This window comes from Pygoscelis adeliae, unplaced genomic scaffold, assembly GCF_000699105.1.
Source record: "Pygoscelis adeliae isolate BGI_AS28 unplaced genomic scaffold, ASM69910v1 Scaffold120, whole genome shotgun sequence".
Classification (NCBI taxonomy): domain Eukaryota; kingdom Metazoa; phylum Chordata; class Aves; order Sphenisciformes; family Spheniscidae; genus Pygoscelis; species Pygoscelis adeliae.
Genome location: NW_008824032.1, coordinates 8,709,299 through 8,722,785, shown reverse-complemented (window position 1 = coordinate 8,722,785; position 13,487 = coordinate 8,709,299). Strand labels below are relative to the sequence as shown.

Genomic DNA, 13,487 nt, shown 5'->3' with positions numbered 1-13,487 from the left:
ACAGAAGGATAATCTTCAGTATTCAAGGATTTTTAAAGTGCATACTTCAAATATATAGAGTCAATTTCTTCCATTTGTAAAGGGAGAAGCCCAGGGGTGAGGCTCGTCTGCATGGGACAGACCTCAAAGTGGACAAAAGCAGAAAAGCTTGACAGCTCATGCAGCTTGCTCTCAGCAGAGCATGTTAAGTAGGATGGGGAGGATTTTCAGAAGTACTCGTCAGTAGCTTGATTTTCTTCCCACTGAAGAATAACTGGGTTGTTTTGGAGGTTTTTGTTGTTTTTTCTACTAACTTCTCTGGGAGTGGATCTGAACCAAACTAAGTTTTTCTGTAATTCTTGTTTTTCTAATGTAGTGGCCATGGTTCTTGAAGAGCATTGGAAAGCTATGTCTGTAGTTCTCTCTATACCTTCAAAAGTGCGCACATGTGCGTATGCTACAACTGTGGATTTTGCCATGACCTGTTCCTGCTGTATTTCCTTATTGGATCTAAGTACCGCTTTAACCCCAGCATGATTTGTATGTGGGTTTTGTGTTTTCAATTTCTTTGAATAAGTGTGTTTAATTCCTGCTAAGCATTGTTTACTTCCTGCCTATGAATGGTAAAACCTCAGTGTCTGTTTTTCATATAATGTTTCCAGGAACCTCATGCGATATCAATGGTATGCCCTAGGGAATAGCTTATGAAGTCAGCCCTACCGCTTACTTATCTTGGGATTCAGCCCTTCCTCCCTTGTTCTTCAATAGTAACATTCTTGGTTCAAAGCCACTATTGAAAGATGAAGATAGCATGGAGAACTCATATGGTTCACCTGGAGCTGATGGTGTTGCGGTGTGGGGAAGGCATTACAGGCAGCCGTGTCCCGCTCGGGCACATTTGGTAACTTTTTACATTCTGTAATAAGGGTGAGGAATTTTCTCCTTTGATGAGGATCAGACAGAATTTCAAACACCTCTGGCAGGTTACATATTAACATGTATCTTGGTCCTTGATCAATAGCGTCTTAACACAGCTGAAGGGTAAGACATGCAGTACTTTGAAGAGCATGATGGCTGAGTGAACTGCAAGTGAAGAGAGCACCCAGCCACCCTTTAAAATGATTGCTCATGTTTATATGCAAGTTCTGCCTTGCTTTTTCTGATAGGTAACTTTTAAAAATCTCTCTCGTGCTGACTTCATTGTTCTCTATTTATTGCACATCTTAAGTATATTTTAAAAGAATTTGAGACAATTCCAGCAACAACATGTCTGAGCAGCTTTGATGCAATTTAGGTAACGTTAGGCTTGAGGTCATTTGAGAAATGTTGCTTTGGGGACTAAAGTCTTAAATATTATGGCAGCAGGAGTTTCCTTAGAGATTGCAAGAGTACTGTGCTAGTAATTCCCTAGAGTTGAGTGCAATACCATTTATGTTCTCTGCTTTATAAACTCGGGGATTAAATACAGTGGTTTTTTGGAACGAGTATATTGGGGGTGGGATAGGGGGATGAACCTGAGATGGAGGTTAAGGTTTTGCAGAATGTTGATTTGAAATAATACTGAATAATAGATTGCTTAAATTACATTGCTACTAGGAGAATGTCTTCTGACTCCATTTGCAACTAAAAATAGTAACAGTAATAAAAAAACAGTCTGATTTTCCAGCTAATCCCAATGTTTGTGCTGCCTTATTTTTTCTCTTGAATACTTTTGTTATTGCTATTGGCAACTTTCAGATACCAGTTGGAAGGAAATAACTGACTTTGTTTTAGAAGTGACACTGTGAAATGTCTTGTCTTAAGAGTCCTTCAGTGCTGGCAGAGCTATTAGTTGGCATACCCATCAAAAACAGTCACCCCTCCAAAAGCTTTGCTCTTAAATGGGGTGGTTAAAAGACTTGCTCCTAATCTAGATGAGTAAGTAGGAGCCTTGCTCTGAACAAATGTCATCCACAGCCCCTCCATCCAGCCAGCTGTAAATGCCATGGGTACCTCTCAAAGTGCCTGGCCTTTCTGGATTGGGAAGTCAAATGAATTGTTTTCCTCTGCCCTATTGGCTGCACATGTTTCTGTGCCACACTGCCTCAGGGCGTCACCTCGCTCTGGACCTGAGGCCTTTGAACTTCTTTCATTCCCCTCACTCACTGAAGATCTGAGAAATTTGATGCTGTTAGGTTTTGATGAGGCAAGAACACAGCAGTTGTTCTGAGCAGAGCTAGTGTTATCAGTCTACATAATCAATGCCTAATGCTGTAAGTGCATTTGTGGCATGTTACTGAAGTTCTGATTTGTTGGATTATCCATTTCTACTGTCATTTTTTTAAAGCAAAAAAGTTGCAGAGGGAAACAGACGACACTTCTTTTAAAGTGTCACTGTTGTGTTGTGTTTGGCTGCCAGCAAGTTTGCTCATCAGAGTCAGGTACCGTGTAAATGACATTAACTCCTTCAGTGTTTTCCCCTGAAGGGAACGGCTGAGCCTTTCAGCCAGTCCCAGCTGCGACACTCCTGGCTGCACATTACCTCTGGTAAGGCACCATTTGGAGGAGGTTGGCAGACTGCAGTCAGGATCATGGTGTAATTTAGGTAGGAACGATAATCTTCCTCGCTCCAAAGAGTGCAAGTGCAATTGAGTTGGCTTGTTAAGCCAAGGTCCATTGCTGTGCTGATTCACAGTGGGAGCTGACATGAAATATCAAGGAGGGATTAGTCTGCGCAGCGTGCTGTTGTTAAAGGCTGTGGCTAAGTGCTTGTGCCACTTGGTCAGACCACGAAGTGAAATTGCGGTGAGGATTGAGTTGCTAATGTCTCCTCAGGTTACTCAACTTGGGTTTGTATGCAAGCAGAGCAAGGTGGCTGATTGGCAGGCCTGCTGCATAGCCAGGGATTATAGAGCATTGCTGAAGAATAGTCCTGAAATAGCACCCCTTCCAGTGCCTCGCTAACAGGAGCAGCTACACAGGGCCTTACTGAGAAGGGAGAACCAGTCTGGATTTAAACTGATCTTTTAGCAATATTTTGCTACTTTTTTCTTCCACGTAGATTCCCATGTTCTGGTGAGCTAGCCAGGCTCTCCTGGGCAAAAAGAAGTTTAAGTGTTTTGTTGAGCTTCCCACTTGGGAGTCTCGCATTGCTATGCAGGAGTGCAGGAATGGAGGAGGATTTTTTAGAAAAAAAAAATGTTGCAGCCCATGCATTTCTCTATGCCAAACTCCAGTCTTTTCAAGTTCTCAGTATTACTGGGGAGCAGCATTCTCCCATCCTCTTGCCTCACACGAGTGTCTTTCTGGCCCACTTCTTCTCACATCAGGGATCTGGCTTGCTCAGGAGTCCCCTGTAGCCCACACTCACTGCCAGTATCGTGACCAGGCCCTGGCAGAAGAGCTTCACTGGAACGGTTTGCCCATTGCATGCGGCAGAAGAGGCATGCAGTGCCTGTTTTGGGGGGCAGCAGGCACGCCCGAAGCCTGGCACAACAGGAAATGAACTCCTGTGCAAGCTCCTAAAAAGAGAAGTGGCTACCAACTTGGGGAGTGTTATGGCAAGTGAAAACCAGGGCAAAAAGATTAAACTGAGGTATTTGCCTGGTTGTCTATTACAAGTTTCACAGAGGTGTAGGAACTGTTGTATTTTGGTCCTTTCTCTAGACTTCAGACACCAGATCTTTGTCCTTGTTGCAGGTTAGCCGCAGATGAATTCAAGCAACCCAGACTGTGCTTAAGTAACCAGATCAAAACATTGTGGGAGATTATGGTGTGAAGAATCTGCTCCTAAAGCTTTTTCTTATGCTGGAGTCTTTGAGGAGGGAAGTATGCATTTGTGTTAGTGTATTCTCATCAAGTATCTGAACTCCCCCTCCCTGTTGCTGGCTCTCAAATACTTTGTTATTGCCAATTCACTGACCTCTCCTATGCTGATTGCGCAAGACCAGGTTGAAGGTCTGTCATGTCATCACCTGGGAAACTAGAAAATAAATTTAATAAATCCCATTAAAGTATTCATAGGTAGATACTGAGTCATGGATGGTTGGAGTAGGTATGTATTTAGTGCAAACAGAAAGAGCTTTTTTAAAATTTAAAAAAGTGATGTAAGAATTCTATCAATGTTGGTAATTTCTACTTGTGAAAAATAGCACTTAGAGTTTCACAGGGTGGGGAAAAAGGAAGCTATCTGTGGGGTGGAGAGAGGGTGGTGGTATTAGGTACCAAGACATGATGCAGGTGAGGTAGATGGACAGGAGTCCACAGCTCTCCTGCCATACTGTCTGTTCAGTTTCTGGGAGGGTGAAGGTTCAAGAGAAAGTGTGGCAAAGCTCAGTTCTCACTAACCAGTGAGGCCCTCTGGAGAGTGCAGCCGTTTGTCTGAGTCTCCAGTCCTCTGTAGTGTGTTGCCTGTATCCCAAGGGCTGTCTGCGTTGTTAAAAGGCTGGTTCTCGGAGGAGTACTGCGTTGGCAGGCAATGTGGTATATGCCTGGCCAGGTCTGAACTCCTCGAGGGACGGAAGAGCTTGCATGCCGTGGTCTATCACCACTGTTTTAGCCTGGAAGTTTCATGCGTCCTTTTGTACTGAGGCTACATCCTCGTGTAATAAGCTGCCGGTGGGAAATAGTCTCCCCTTGCCTTATTATGCCAGTGGGGAAGTTTTCTATCGCATGATAAGGTTTGTTCAAGCACTGTCTTCCTGCTGTAGTTTTTGCTGGCTGAAAAGGTCACTGGCTGCTTCCCACAAGTGCCTGCAGATCTGCCAGGTGAGTGGCTTGCGTTTGCTCTGTGACTGCCATGGATCGTCATAAGCAAGGTTAGTGGTGAACAGCATGAGTAATGGGTCATTGTCAGGTTGGTTGGTTGGTTGGGGCTGAACTGGGCACAGGCAGCTAAGGGGCAGGACTTGAATAAGGACGATAATGGGGGTCAATCTTCCCTTTTCCCCCCTTACTTAAGCAGCCACGCCAGTGCTGGGTGGGGATGTGTGATCAAGATATTCATAATAGATATCTCTGCTCTGATATATGGACCTTGAGAAAATAAACTCAGCTAACCCAAAACATGGATGTTGCCTCTACCCTGGCGCTCATTTCGGAATGGATGCTTTTCTGTGTTTCAAGTATGTGCATGCAAAGTGTTTGAAAAGAAGGGCTTAGAAACAAACAGAATCCCTTGCCCCACCCTGTCACTGGCTTTTTTTTCCTTCTTAATTTGGAAAATACAAAATCTGCTTTTATAAAGATCCTTTTTGTGCTAGCAAATGTGTGTGTCACCCACCAGTTTGCTCCCTCCTGTTCCAGTGCTGGGTAAGAATTCTCAGAAGAAAGAATGGAATAAATAATTCAAATGACTATGTTTTATAGTGCCTGTGTAGCCAGACGAGTAGTTTTCTGAGCACTGGGGTTGAACAAGCCTACTTTCCTATAACTTTGTGTCCAGTGGTTGACTGTGAGTCTCAGCTGAAACTTTTCCCATGGTTGAGGAATTTGCTGGGATTCTCCCCTCTCTCTGGGATCATGCATGCCAGCCTCTCCTTCTGCGAGGAAAATTACAGAATCGCCTCCCTGCCTGTTTTCACAAAACTTGTAAGAACTTGCAAGAATTTGCTTTTGCCAGCCCTTTGTCAAACCTTGATGTAATGACTGTGGGCCGAGACAAAAACTCTGGGATCAGCACACAGACACAGACATATACACAGATACTGTGGTCATATATAAGCTCCCGTTTCCCTAGGAAGCAAAGCAAAGGGGACGGGCAGTGGGAACCACATTGTGGGTTCTGTGTGGGACAAGGCATTGCTGACAGTGTCCTGAGAAAGGGGGACCTTGCATGGGCAAGGCAGGGAGTAGGAGGAGCGCAGCAACTTCTCTTTCCTTGCCTGTTTGAGTTTCCCTGCCTGTGTGCCACTAACACTGTAGGGGATGCTTGATGGCTTTCTTTTCCTTTTTTTGTGAGTCTAACTTGTCACTCAAACTTATCCTTGTGGAGTTCAGCACAGTGGGCACTTGGAGAGGCTACCTTACAAGTAGGGGCGGGGGGGGAGGGAGGGTGTTTGTCCTATTTAACCACAAGGAGTTTTCAGAAGTAAGAGAAATACGGTAATATTTCTAGTAACCGTAAGAGACATATGGTAACTGCAAGCATAAAGGCCTTGGGATTTTAATTGAACTAAGGCTATTCAAAGGTATGATTCCCACTCTGGTGATAATTCACTCAGTGAAAATAACGAGCAGTTACATGTAACACTTCTCAAGTGTGGGAAAAGCATAGTTCAGTCTTGCATAATCAGCATGTGAAAAATAAGTAGATGCAGAGACACATACAATAAATAAGCAGAAAAGCCACACATGGGCTTATTGATGTTTTACCACGTCAGTGAGATTTGCATACTGTTCCTGGCTTTGCCGTTAGCTTGGTGTGTGATTTGAGGAACATCATCCTACTGTTCTGTGCAATGACATACTTGTTTGCATTAGAGACTATGGCTGTCCTCTGAAATCTCACTCTACTTGTATAGAAGTTTTTTTCTGATAAGCTTTATAGTATTTTTTTTCCACTGTAAATACAGAAGGTGCTGGGGAAAGTAGTTTTAAGCCGTAGCCTGAGCATCCTGGGTTTTATGGCTTTCTCAATCTCAGCCTTAAACCCAAAATGAAGTACTAAGGGTTTAATGTTTAACATTTTAACTCACGGTATAGATGAGTTGGAGCACCAAACAAGCTTTTCAGCTATAGAGGTAAACCTGAGAAGGGGGGAGAAGAGTCAGGAGTGGAAGTGCAATAGCATTTCCCAGAAACAGTGACTTCCAGCACGATGGCCCGTGTCACGCTGTTAAGAAACAGCATCTCAGGGTCTGAAACAGAGCTCAAGTTTAGAGGAGGGCCTTTGGATGGCATTCACCTTGAGCATGGGGTCTGCTTTCATGGATGATACTCAGGTGTATGACAGTTCTAGGAAGAGAGGTTTATGGGTGTGGTGATAAATTACTCTGCTATTTACTGACAGACTCACCTCCTGTGCAAATGGACTTTAAAGGGGGCCCATATAACCATGTTAGCAACTGGTCTAGCTGAGAGCACGTAATAGTGTCCCTTCCCACATCTTCAGCTGCTCAAAAGTTCTTGTGAGAAATTTCACTTCTGAGGCTAAATTTCCCTTTTTTTACCAGCATTTATTTATTTTTGGCTGTTCTGAGAATAGAAGGTTTCAGCCACACTTCAATAATGAGAGAAGAATGAAATGAATTTTCTTTGTCCCCAGAAATGTTGGTTTTAAACATCCTTTCAGCTGAGTGGATGATATTGGAAAATTGGGATGTGACAGTGGTGCTCCAGAATTCTCCAGGGGGCTTTGGGCTTGACTTCACGGTTTCATACAGTCTTTTGTGGCCGATATGGAGCCTATGAAGCAGACTTTTCCAGTTCATTTTTTCTGCAGCACATGGCTAAGGAAAGATTTACTACAGAAGCATCTGCAACTAATTTAGCAGAGTAGCCCAATGAAGTATATTGCTGCAAATTGCTACAGAGACCTGACATGGTTGGTGGCGAGGCCGGGGAAGAAGGTCTTTTGCATGGCTGTCAAAATCAGAAGAAGGTACCTCAGTCTCTCTTGTGCTCTTGCTGAACTGAAGCAGAGGCAGCACTTTTCTAAAGAGCTGTCCTGTGGTCTGAAATGGGAGATAATTTCTCAACAGTGAGGTGTTGTTTCTCCTTCCCCTTTTCCTTGACCCCCAGGAAGTTCTTTCATCAAGGAAAGATAATTAGTGGACCGGAGTATTTTGCCAACCACACTTAATGCTGGGGTGACGGCTGAGCCCTCAGCGCTTTCCTCAAGCACCTCCAGGTACAAGTGGGCAATTAAAAAAGGTTTTCTAGTAAAAGTCTTATCCAAACTAGTGAGAAGAGAGTGCAGAGAGTAGCTAATGTCTGAGGAGAGAAGTGTGAGGGTCATTTTTTGTTTTAATTTCATTCTTAAGCTCTTTCCAAGACAAGACCTGGCCGCCATTGCTGCTCTGACCTTTCTTCTATCTGATTCCTTCCCTTCTGCTGGCTTATGTTTCAGTGGTGCGATGTGACTCGTCTTGCATTACCCCTGTCTCATTTCACAGTTCTCAGTTCCTCATATGTCTCTTTCTTTCCTTCCTTAATTTTTGGTGAGTTGTTAAAAAAAAAAAAAAAAAAAAAAAAATCCCAAAATTCTTTGATGGCACCACATGGGCAGAAAAATGTCTGGAGGATCACATCATTCAGTCTACACAATGCCTGGATCTAAGCCATTCTTTGAGTTCATTGCTTACATGACCTCTAAATATTTATTTTTGAAATGGGTTTACAAATTGCTCTGATTGATTAAAAGACTCCTGAAAGATGTGTATTCTTCTAAACACATGCTGAATGGTGGTTGGTTTTAACAAAACAAAACAACAAAAAAAGCAAACAACTTGTTTAATTTTACATGAAGTAACAGATCTATACAAAACTAAATGTTTTTTTATTAAATCTTGTGAACGGTGTCTGAACAGCCAATACATATTTAGGGTGACAATAATCTTGGCAGCAAACTCTTCTATCAACATTTCTAACATGAGAGATGTGACCATAATTTTCTTTCAACAGCCAAGTTTTGGGGGTTTTATTTTGTTTTGGTTTTTAATGTACTCCCCTTGTGCTTTTGCTTGGACAACTACTGTGTCTAATGTAATTAAAATCAAACCCTCTCTATTAGTGTACATTTAAATTGCTTTCTGTCCTGTATAAACAGGCAGATCTTGGCTCCAACTCTCTACATTAGTATGTGAGACATGAGGCTCTTAAGACTACTGGTTAACTGGAAATCAGGTAATGGAGGAAACTAATTGTCATTGCCTTGTGATGAAGGCTTAGTGAATGTATCTTAATAGAAATACACAGATGACTCTAAGGGTCAAACCCAGATAAGAGTGTGGGGAAGCCTATAGGCTATAGCTAATTTGATGAGATATACATGCTTATCTAGTCTTCCTTTCCTACAATGATAAACAGGATTACTTCAGATCTAGTCAAACACCCTCGTACATACTTGCCAGGTAAATATATATGAATAGGTTTGTCTTGTGGATGAATAGGTTTGCCCTGTGGAGTTTGAGTATGGATGTGTAATATGTTTCAGCCTTCTACTTGGAAATCTTTATTTTTTCAAGTACTTTATACTCAGGATTAAGCCTGGGACTTCATGCTACAAAACTATCAGCCTACTCCAAGAGGCATAAAGAGCCCTGTCAAACAGCTCTGAGGCAATCACAGGTTTAAGACAGATTTTGTTTGCCATGCCTGAAGCTATGTGGTAAATATGACAATGTAAAAAGCACAATACTTGAGGAGGTAAACAGCTTAATCTACTAATCTTGCTTTCTAAACAGTACCTGAGAGAACAGATGACTTGCTTTGCCAAAAACGAGCTTTAGAAAATAAAGTAACAATGTCATCTTGTTTTGATGATGTAAGTGCGTGAGGGTAATACTATTCAGCCATAGTGTTTCATTATAATTACTGATTTAAAAAAAAAAAAATCTTGGGAGCATGTTATTACACTAACATGCTCCAAATTCAACTTTCATCAGAGAGCCCAACTGTGTTAAATGAGCTGGATCTTTGAAGTTAATATTCACTTACCATCCAGTGCCTCCCCACACAAAGGCAATAACATCTGTATTATGGGGCATTTCTATTGCTTTAATCACCACCTACTGCACTCTTACTAGTAATCAGTCATTAATTCTAGAGATTAACGACACAAATCTGGATTTATTAGTGCTGTAAACCTGTGGGAAATAGTGAGTAGAGTTAGTGTATTTTCCATAATAACAAATAATGTGGTTTTATTAGACCTGAACATGGTGTGTCGATTTCTACGGTAAAAATGACTACGTGTGAGCCATTCAGGTTGCTTGAATGATCTTTCATCAGCTTGGCTGTAACATTTCAAATTGTAGAACGCTCTCCCATTTGCTAGCAAAGTCTTGGTCCCTGACTTAGGGGATCAAAAACTGCTTGGAAATCGTTTTACCTCAGAGTAAAAAGGCTTTTATTTAAAAATAGCATTTTCTCACATGTAATGTTGCCACAGTAGAGACCCCTATTTTTCTTGAGAGGATGGGATATGCAAGATGTGTGTGTCTTGATGTGACTATTTGTAAAGCACCTCACTGCTGGACTGCATCCTGAAATACAAAACTGGTCCAAGAAACAAGTTTCTGGTACAAAATTAGCTACAATGCTTGGTGTTCCTTGGTTTTTAAGGGCTTAATCTGCCTGTCAAGCCATGTATTTGTATTGCACCAGTCTATGCCATGTCTACACAACCATTAAAACATCTTTGAGATTGTTAGAGGCTTTGAAAGGTCTGTAAGTCAGTAAAGAACCCTTTCTTCCTGGTTTTTGTGTAATTTGCCATCCAGTTGATTGTGACCACTTTTAAGAAGGGCTGATGAATACGACTCTTATCCAGTATCCCTTACGGACCAGTTCTTAAGTTCAAGGTAAAAAGTTCTTCCTCAGCTTTGTTACCTTTCAGTAGAAACGAACTTTTTTATTTACAACACTAGCAACTCTGTGGTATCTATTGGTTGTAATGCTCCAAGGCTGATGAAGAAAAAGGACCATAGAGATTGTTGAGCCTTAGAACCAAGCCCATGAAGGACTTCTAAGAGATAAAAGCTAAGGAATTGTTGAGTACAGTAATTTTCTTTACAGTGTCCATTCCTGTGCTTTGGCAGGTGTGCTGCCATATCTTCCACTGGCTGCATAATCTGGGCATCTCCTTCTGTTGGTCTGATAAAGACAGTCTTGCAGTAACCCATCCCAAAAAACCCCAAATGGAAGGGCTCTTGGGGCCAGGTCCTTGTCTGAGAGGAAGTGGCATAGTTATCTTGTAAGCAGAAGATACAAAAAGGAGTTTATTGTACCTGGGCATGCAGAGAGATGGAGTGGGGTATGAATCCCAGGCAGTTGCCATGACAGTGCGTAGGGAAAAGAAGAGGGGAAGGAGTCTGAATCCTGCAAAGTTTTAAGAAATATTTCCTCTTGATACATGCACACATTCTCTCCACTTACTCAGGCTGAGCTGGAGACAGCTGGTATTCTTCCAGACACTGAGGAAGCTGGGCGTCAGCACTGTCTGCTTCAGATAAGATTAATAATGTATAGCTTCATGGGGAATGGAGCCTAATCTTTTGGGATGCCATGGCAAGCACTCCTAGTGAGGAGGAGCAGCTGCCTGTTTTGGGCCTCCTGAGAGGAATGAGATGAACCATCTGAGACAGATTCAGATCGACTCCTGTTTGGTTCTGCAGGCAAGTTGCTCGCACCTTGTAGTCGACCGTGTTGAAAGCAGCAGACAGATCTATGGACTTCTGATCATGTCCAACTCCTAGCTCTGTACACTTCAGAACTCTTTCTGAAAAATGACCCCATAATTCAACACAGTAATACAGCAGAAGGAACTTTGTTTCCTGCTTGTATAGCGGAGTACAAGGGTAGTGTGAGCTTCCTGAAGTACATGCTAACAGAAGTCTTGACTGACGAACCAGAATAGTGGCTGTTTTTTGAATGAAAATCCTCCGCAGTCACTTCTGCTTCCCATTTTGAATTTGGAGGTTAAAAAGATAATTGTTTGATCTCCTGAATGCTTTCTGTGTTGAGCACAGGTTGGAAACTTTTGACCTACCTCTCTTGCACCCTGTGTATTACTGTCCAGCCGAGGCTGGTCTGTGCAGTGAAGCCATGATCTTCATCTTCCTCAAATAGTGGATACAAAAATTATTCTCCTCCACAAAATTTCTGCCAGTCTTAAGTGGTATTAAAATAGGCCAGAAACTGTTTGAGCCTATGCAAAAATGCCTTGCTTTGTCTGAGATGTGTTCTGCCCCCCCAGTGCCCTGTATTTTTGTCTGTATTTTCCTTGCTCTTAAAAATGGTCAGAATGGCTGAATGGATTTTTCCAGTGACCCTGTGGGAGGCAGCTGCTGCGTGTGTAGGCAGCTTGAAGACTCTTGTGCATGTAGTTTCCCCTCATCCCTGCAAGGTTTACTTGGTAGGCATGCTTGTGATTCAGTCGTTTCAAATACAGAGTCTCCACTCCCAACATGTGCATGAGCAATTTAAGGAGAAGGAGATGTACAGACTCTCTAGTTTAAAAAAAAATAAACCAAACCCAGTAAAACCAATGCTTGCACTAAGGCAGCATTTTATCTGTCTGTTTTCACTTTGGGACATGAGTTCTCATTATCATAGAATCATAGAATAATTTAGGTTGGAAAAGACTTTTAAGATTATCGAGTCCAACCATTAACCTAGCACTGCGAAGTCCACCACTAAATAGACGATTGATAGATACAGTTTGGAGTCATGAGCATCTTTGTTACTATTGAACGTGTTCATAAAGCACTGGTGCTGTGTAGTGGTACTGTACTGGTGCACTGGTACTCTTACTGCTGCAAGAGTAAAGACAACAGTTCTCTGCCTAGAAGAAGCTCTCCCTCCCTGTTTTCAGAAATAATGCTGCCTCCCTCCCTCTGTTCAGCAACTCAGGGCTAGTAGCTACAGGTGGATGGTTTTTAACATAACCATGGGTTTACCTGCAACACATTTTTTCAGAGCAGGCCTCGTGCCAGGGTATGTTTCCTGGGGCTCTAAGGTTAAAGGGAGCTGAGAAAACCTGACTTCTGTCAAGATCACCTAGGCCAGAGGGCGGCATGCTTCAGCTTCCTAGCCTCCTTTAATTTATCTTCACTTTCTTAATGACTGCCATGTAGAAAAATCCTGGGACATTAGTGGCTCTTGGTATTGCAGAGGAGCTTGGTTAGTAGCCAGAAGATTATTCAGAGCCGTGGAGTGTTAAGGCTTTGTAGGCTCAAGCCCTTTCAGGCTCCCTTCAGATATCCTGGCTAGGATCTGCCCAAGCTTGCAGTTTTGAAGCGGCTTTTAGGGTCAGCCCCAGGTAAAGCACACCACGTTATTTACCTTTGCTCATCCTTGGATGCAGTTAAAAGACAAGGCGTGAGTGAAGAATAGAAAATTAGGAGGGGAATTCTAGATCACTGGAGGCTACAGCATGTGAGTGCTGGTGCTTTCACGCACTCCTGGTCGGGGGTTCTCGCTCCTGGTGCTTAACCCGAGGCAGGGAGAGCAATAGCAGGTGCTCCTTTCCTTCTGGTTTGAACACGGTGTAAGTGGCGGTGTACCCAGCGGGTGTTAAATACATCACTCGCTCTTTTGAAACCTGAACTAAGTACTTGGTTGGTCGCTCAGGGTGAGGGAAAAAAAATGAATTAAAAAAAATGCTTCAGGCTTGCAAATCTGTGCAGAAACTGCCTCTCCAAATCAAAAAGCCAGGTTTTGTGCCTTGGTCTGTGGCAATAATTTGATGCTTTTCCCTCTTTGAGGTTTTCAGTCCAAACTCTCTAAGCATTGGTTTCACAAACGATTACTGCTAGGCATGAACGACTGGTTTCCAGCCTGGAATAATTTGACGTGCTCCTGAGAAT

At 42.7% G+C, this 13,487-nt stretch overlaps 1 long non-coding RNA gene across 1 annotated transcript in view; it reads right to left on the bottom strand.

Moving 5' to 3' along the window:
- LOC103921735 overlaps positions 1 to 13,487 on the bottom strand; it is a 65,692-nt gene that overhangs the window by 42,225 nt on the left and 9,980 nt on the right. The window lies entirely within an intron of this gene.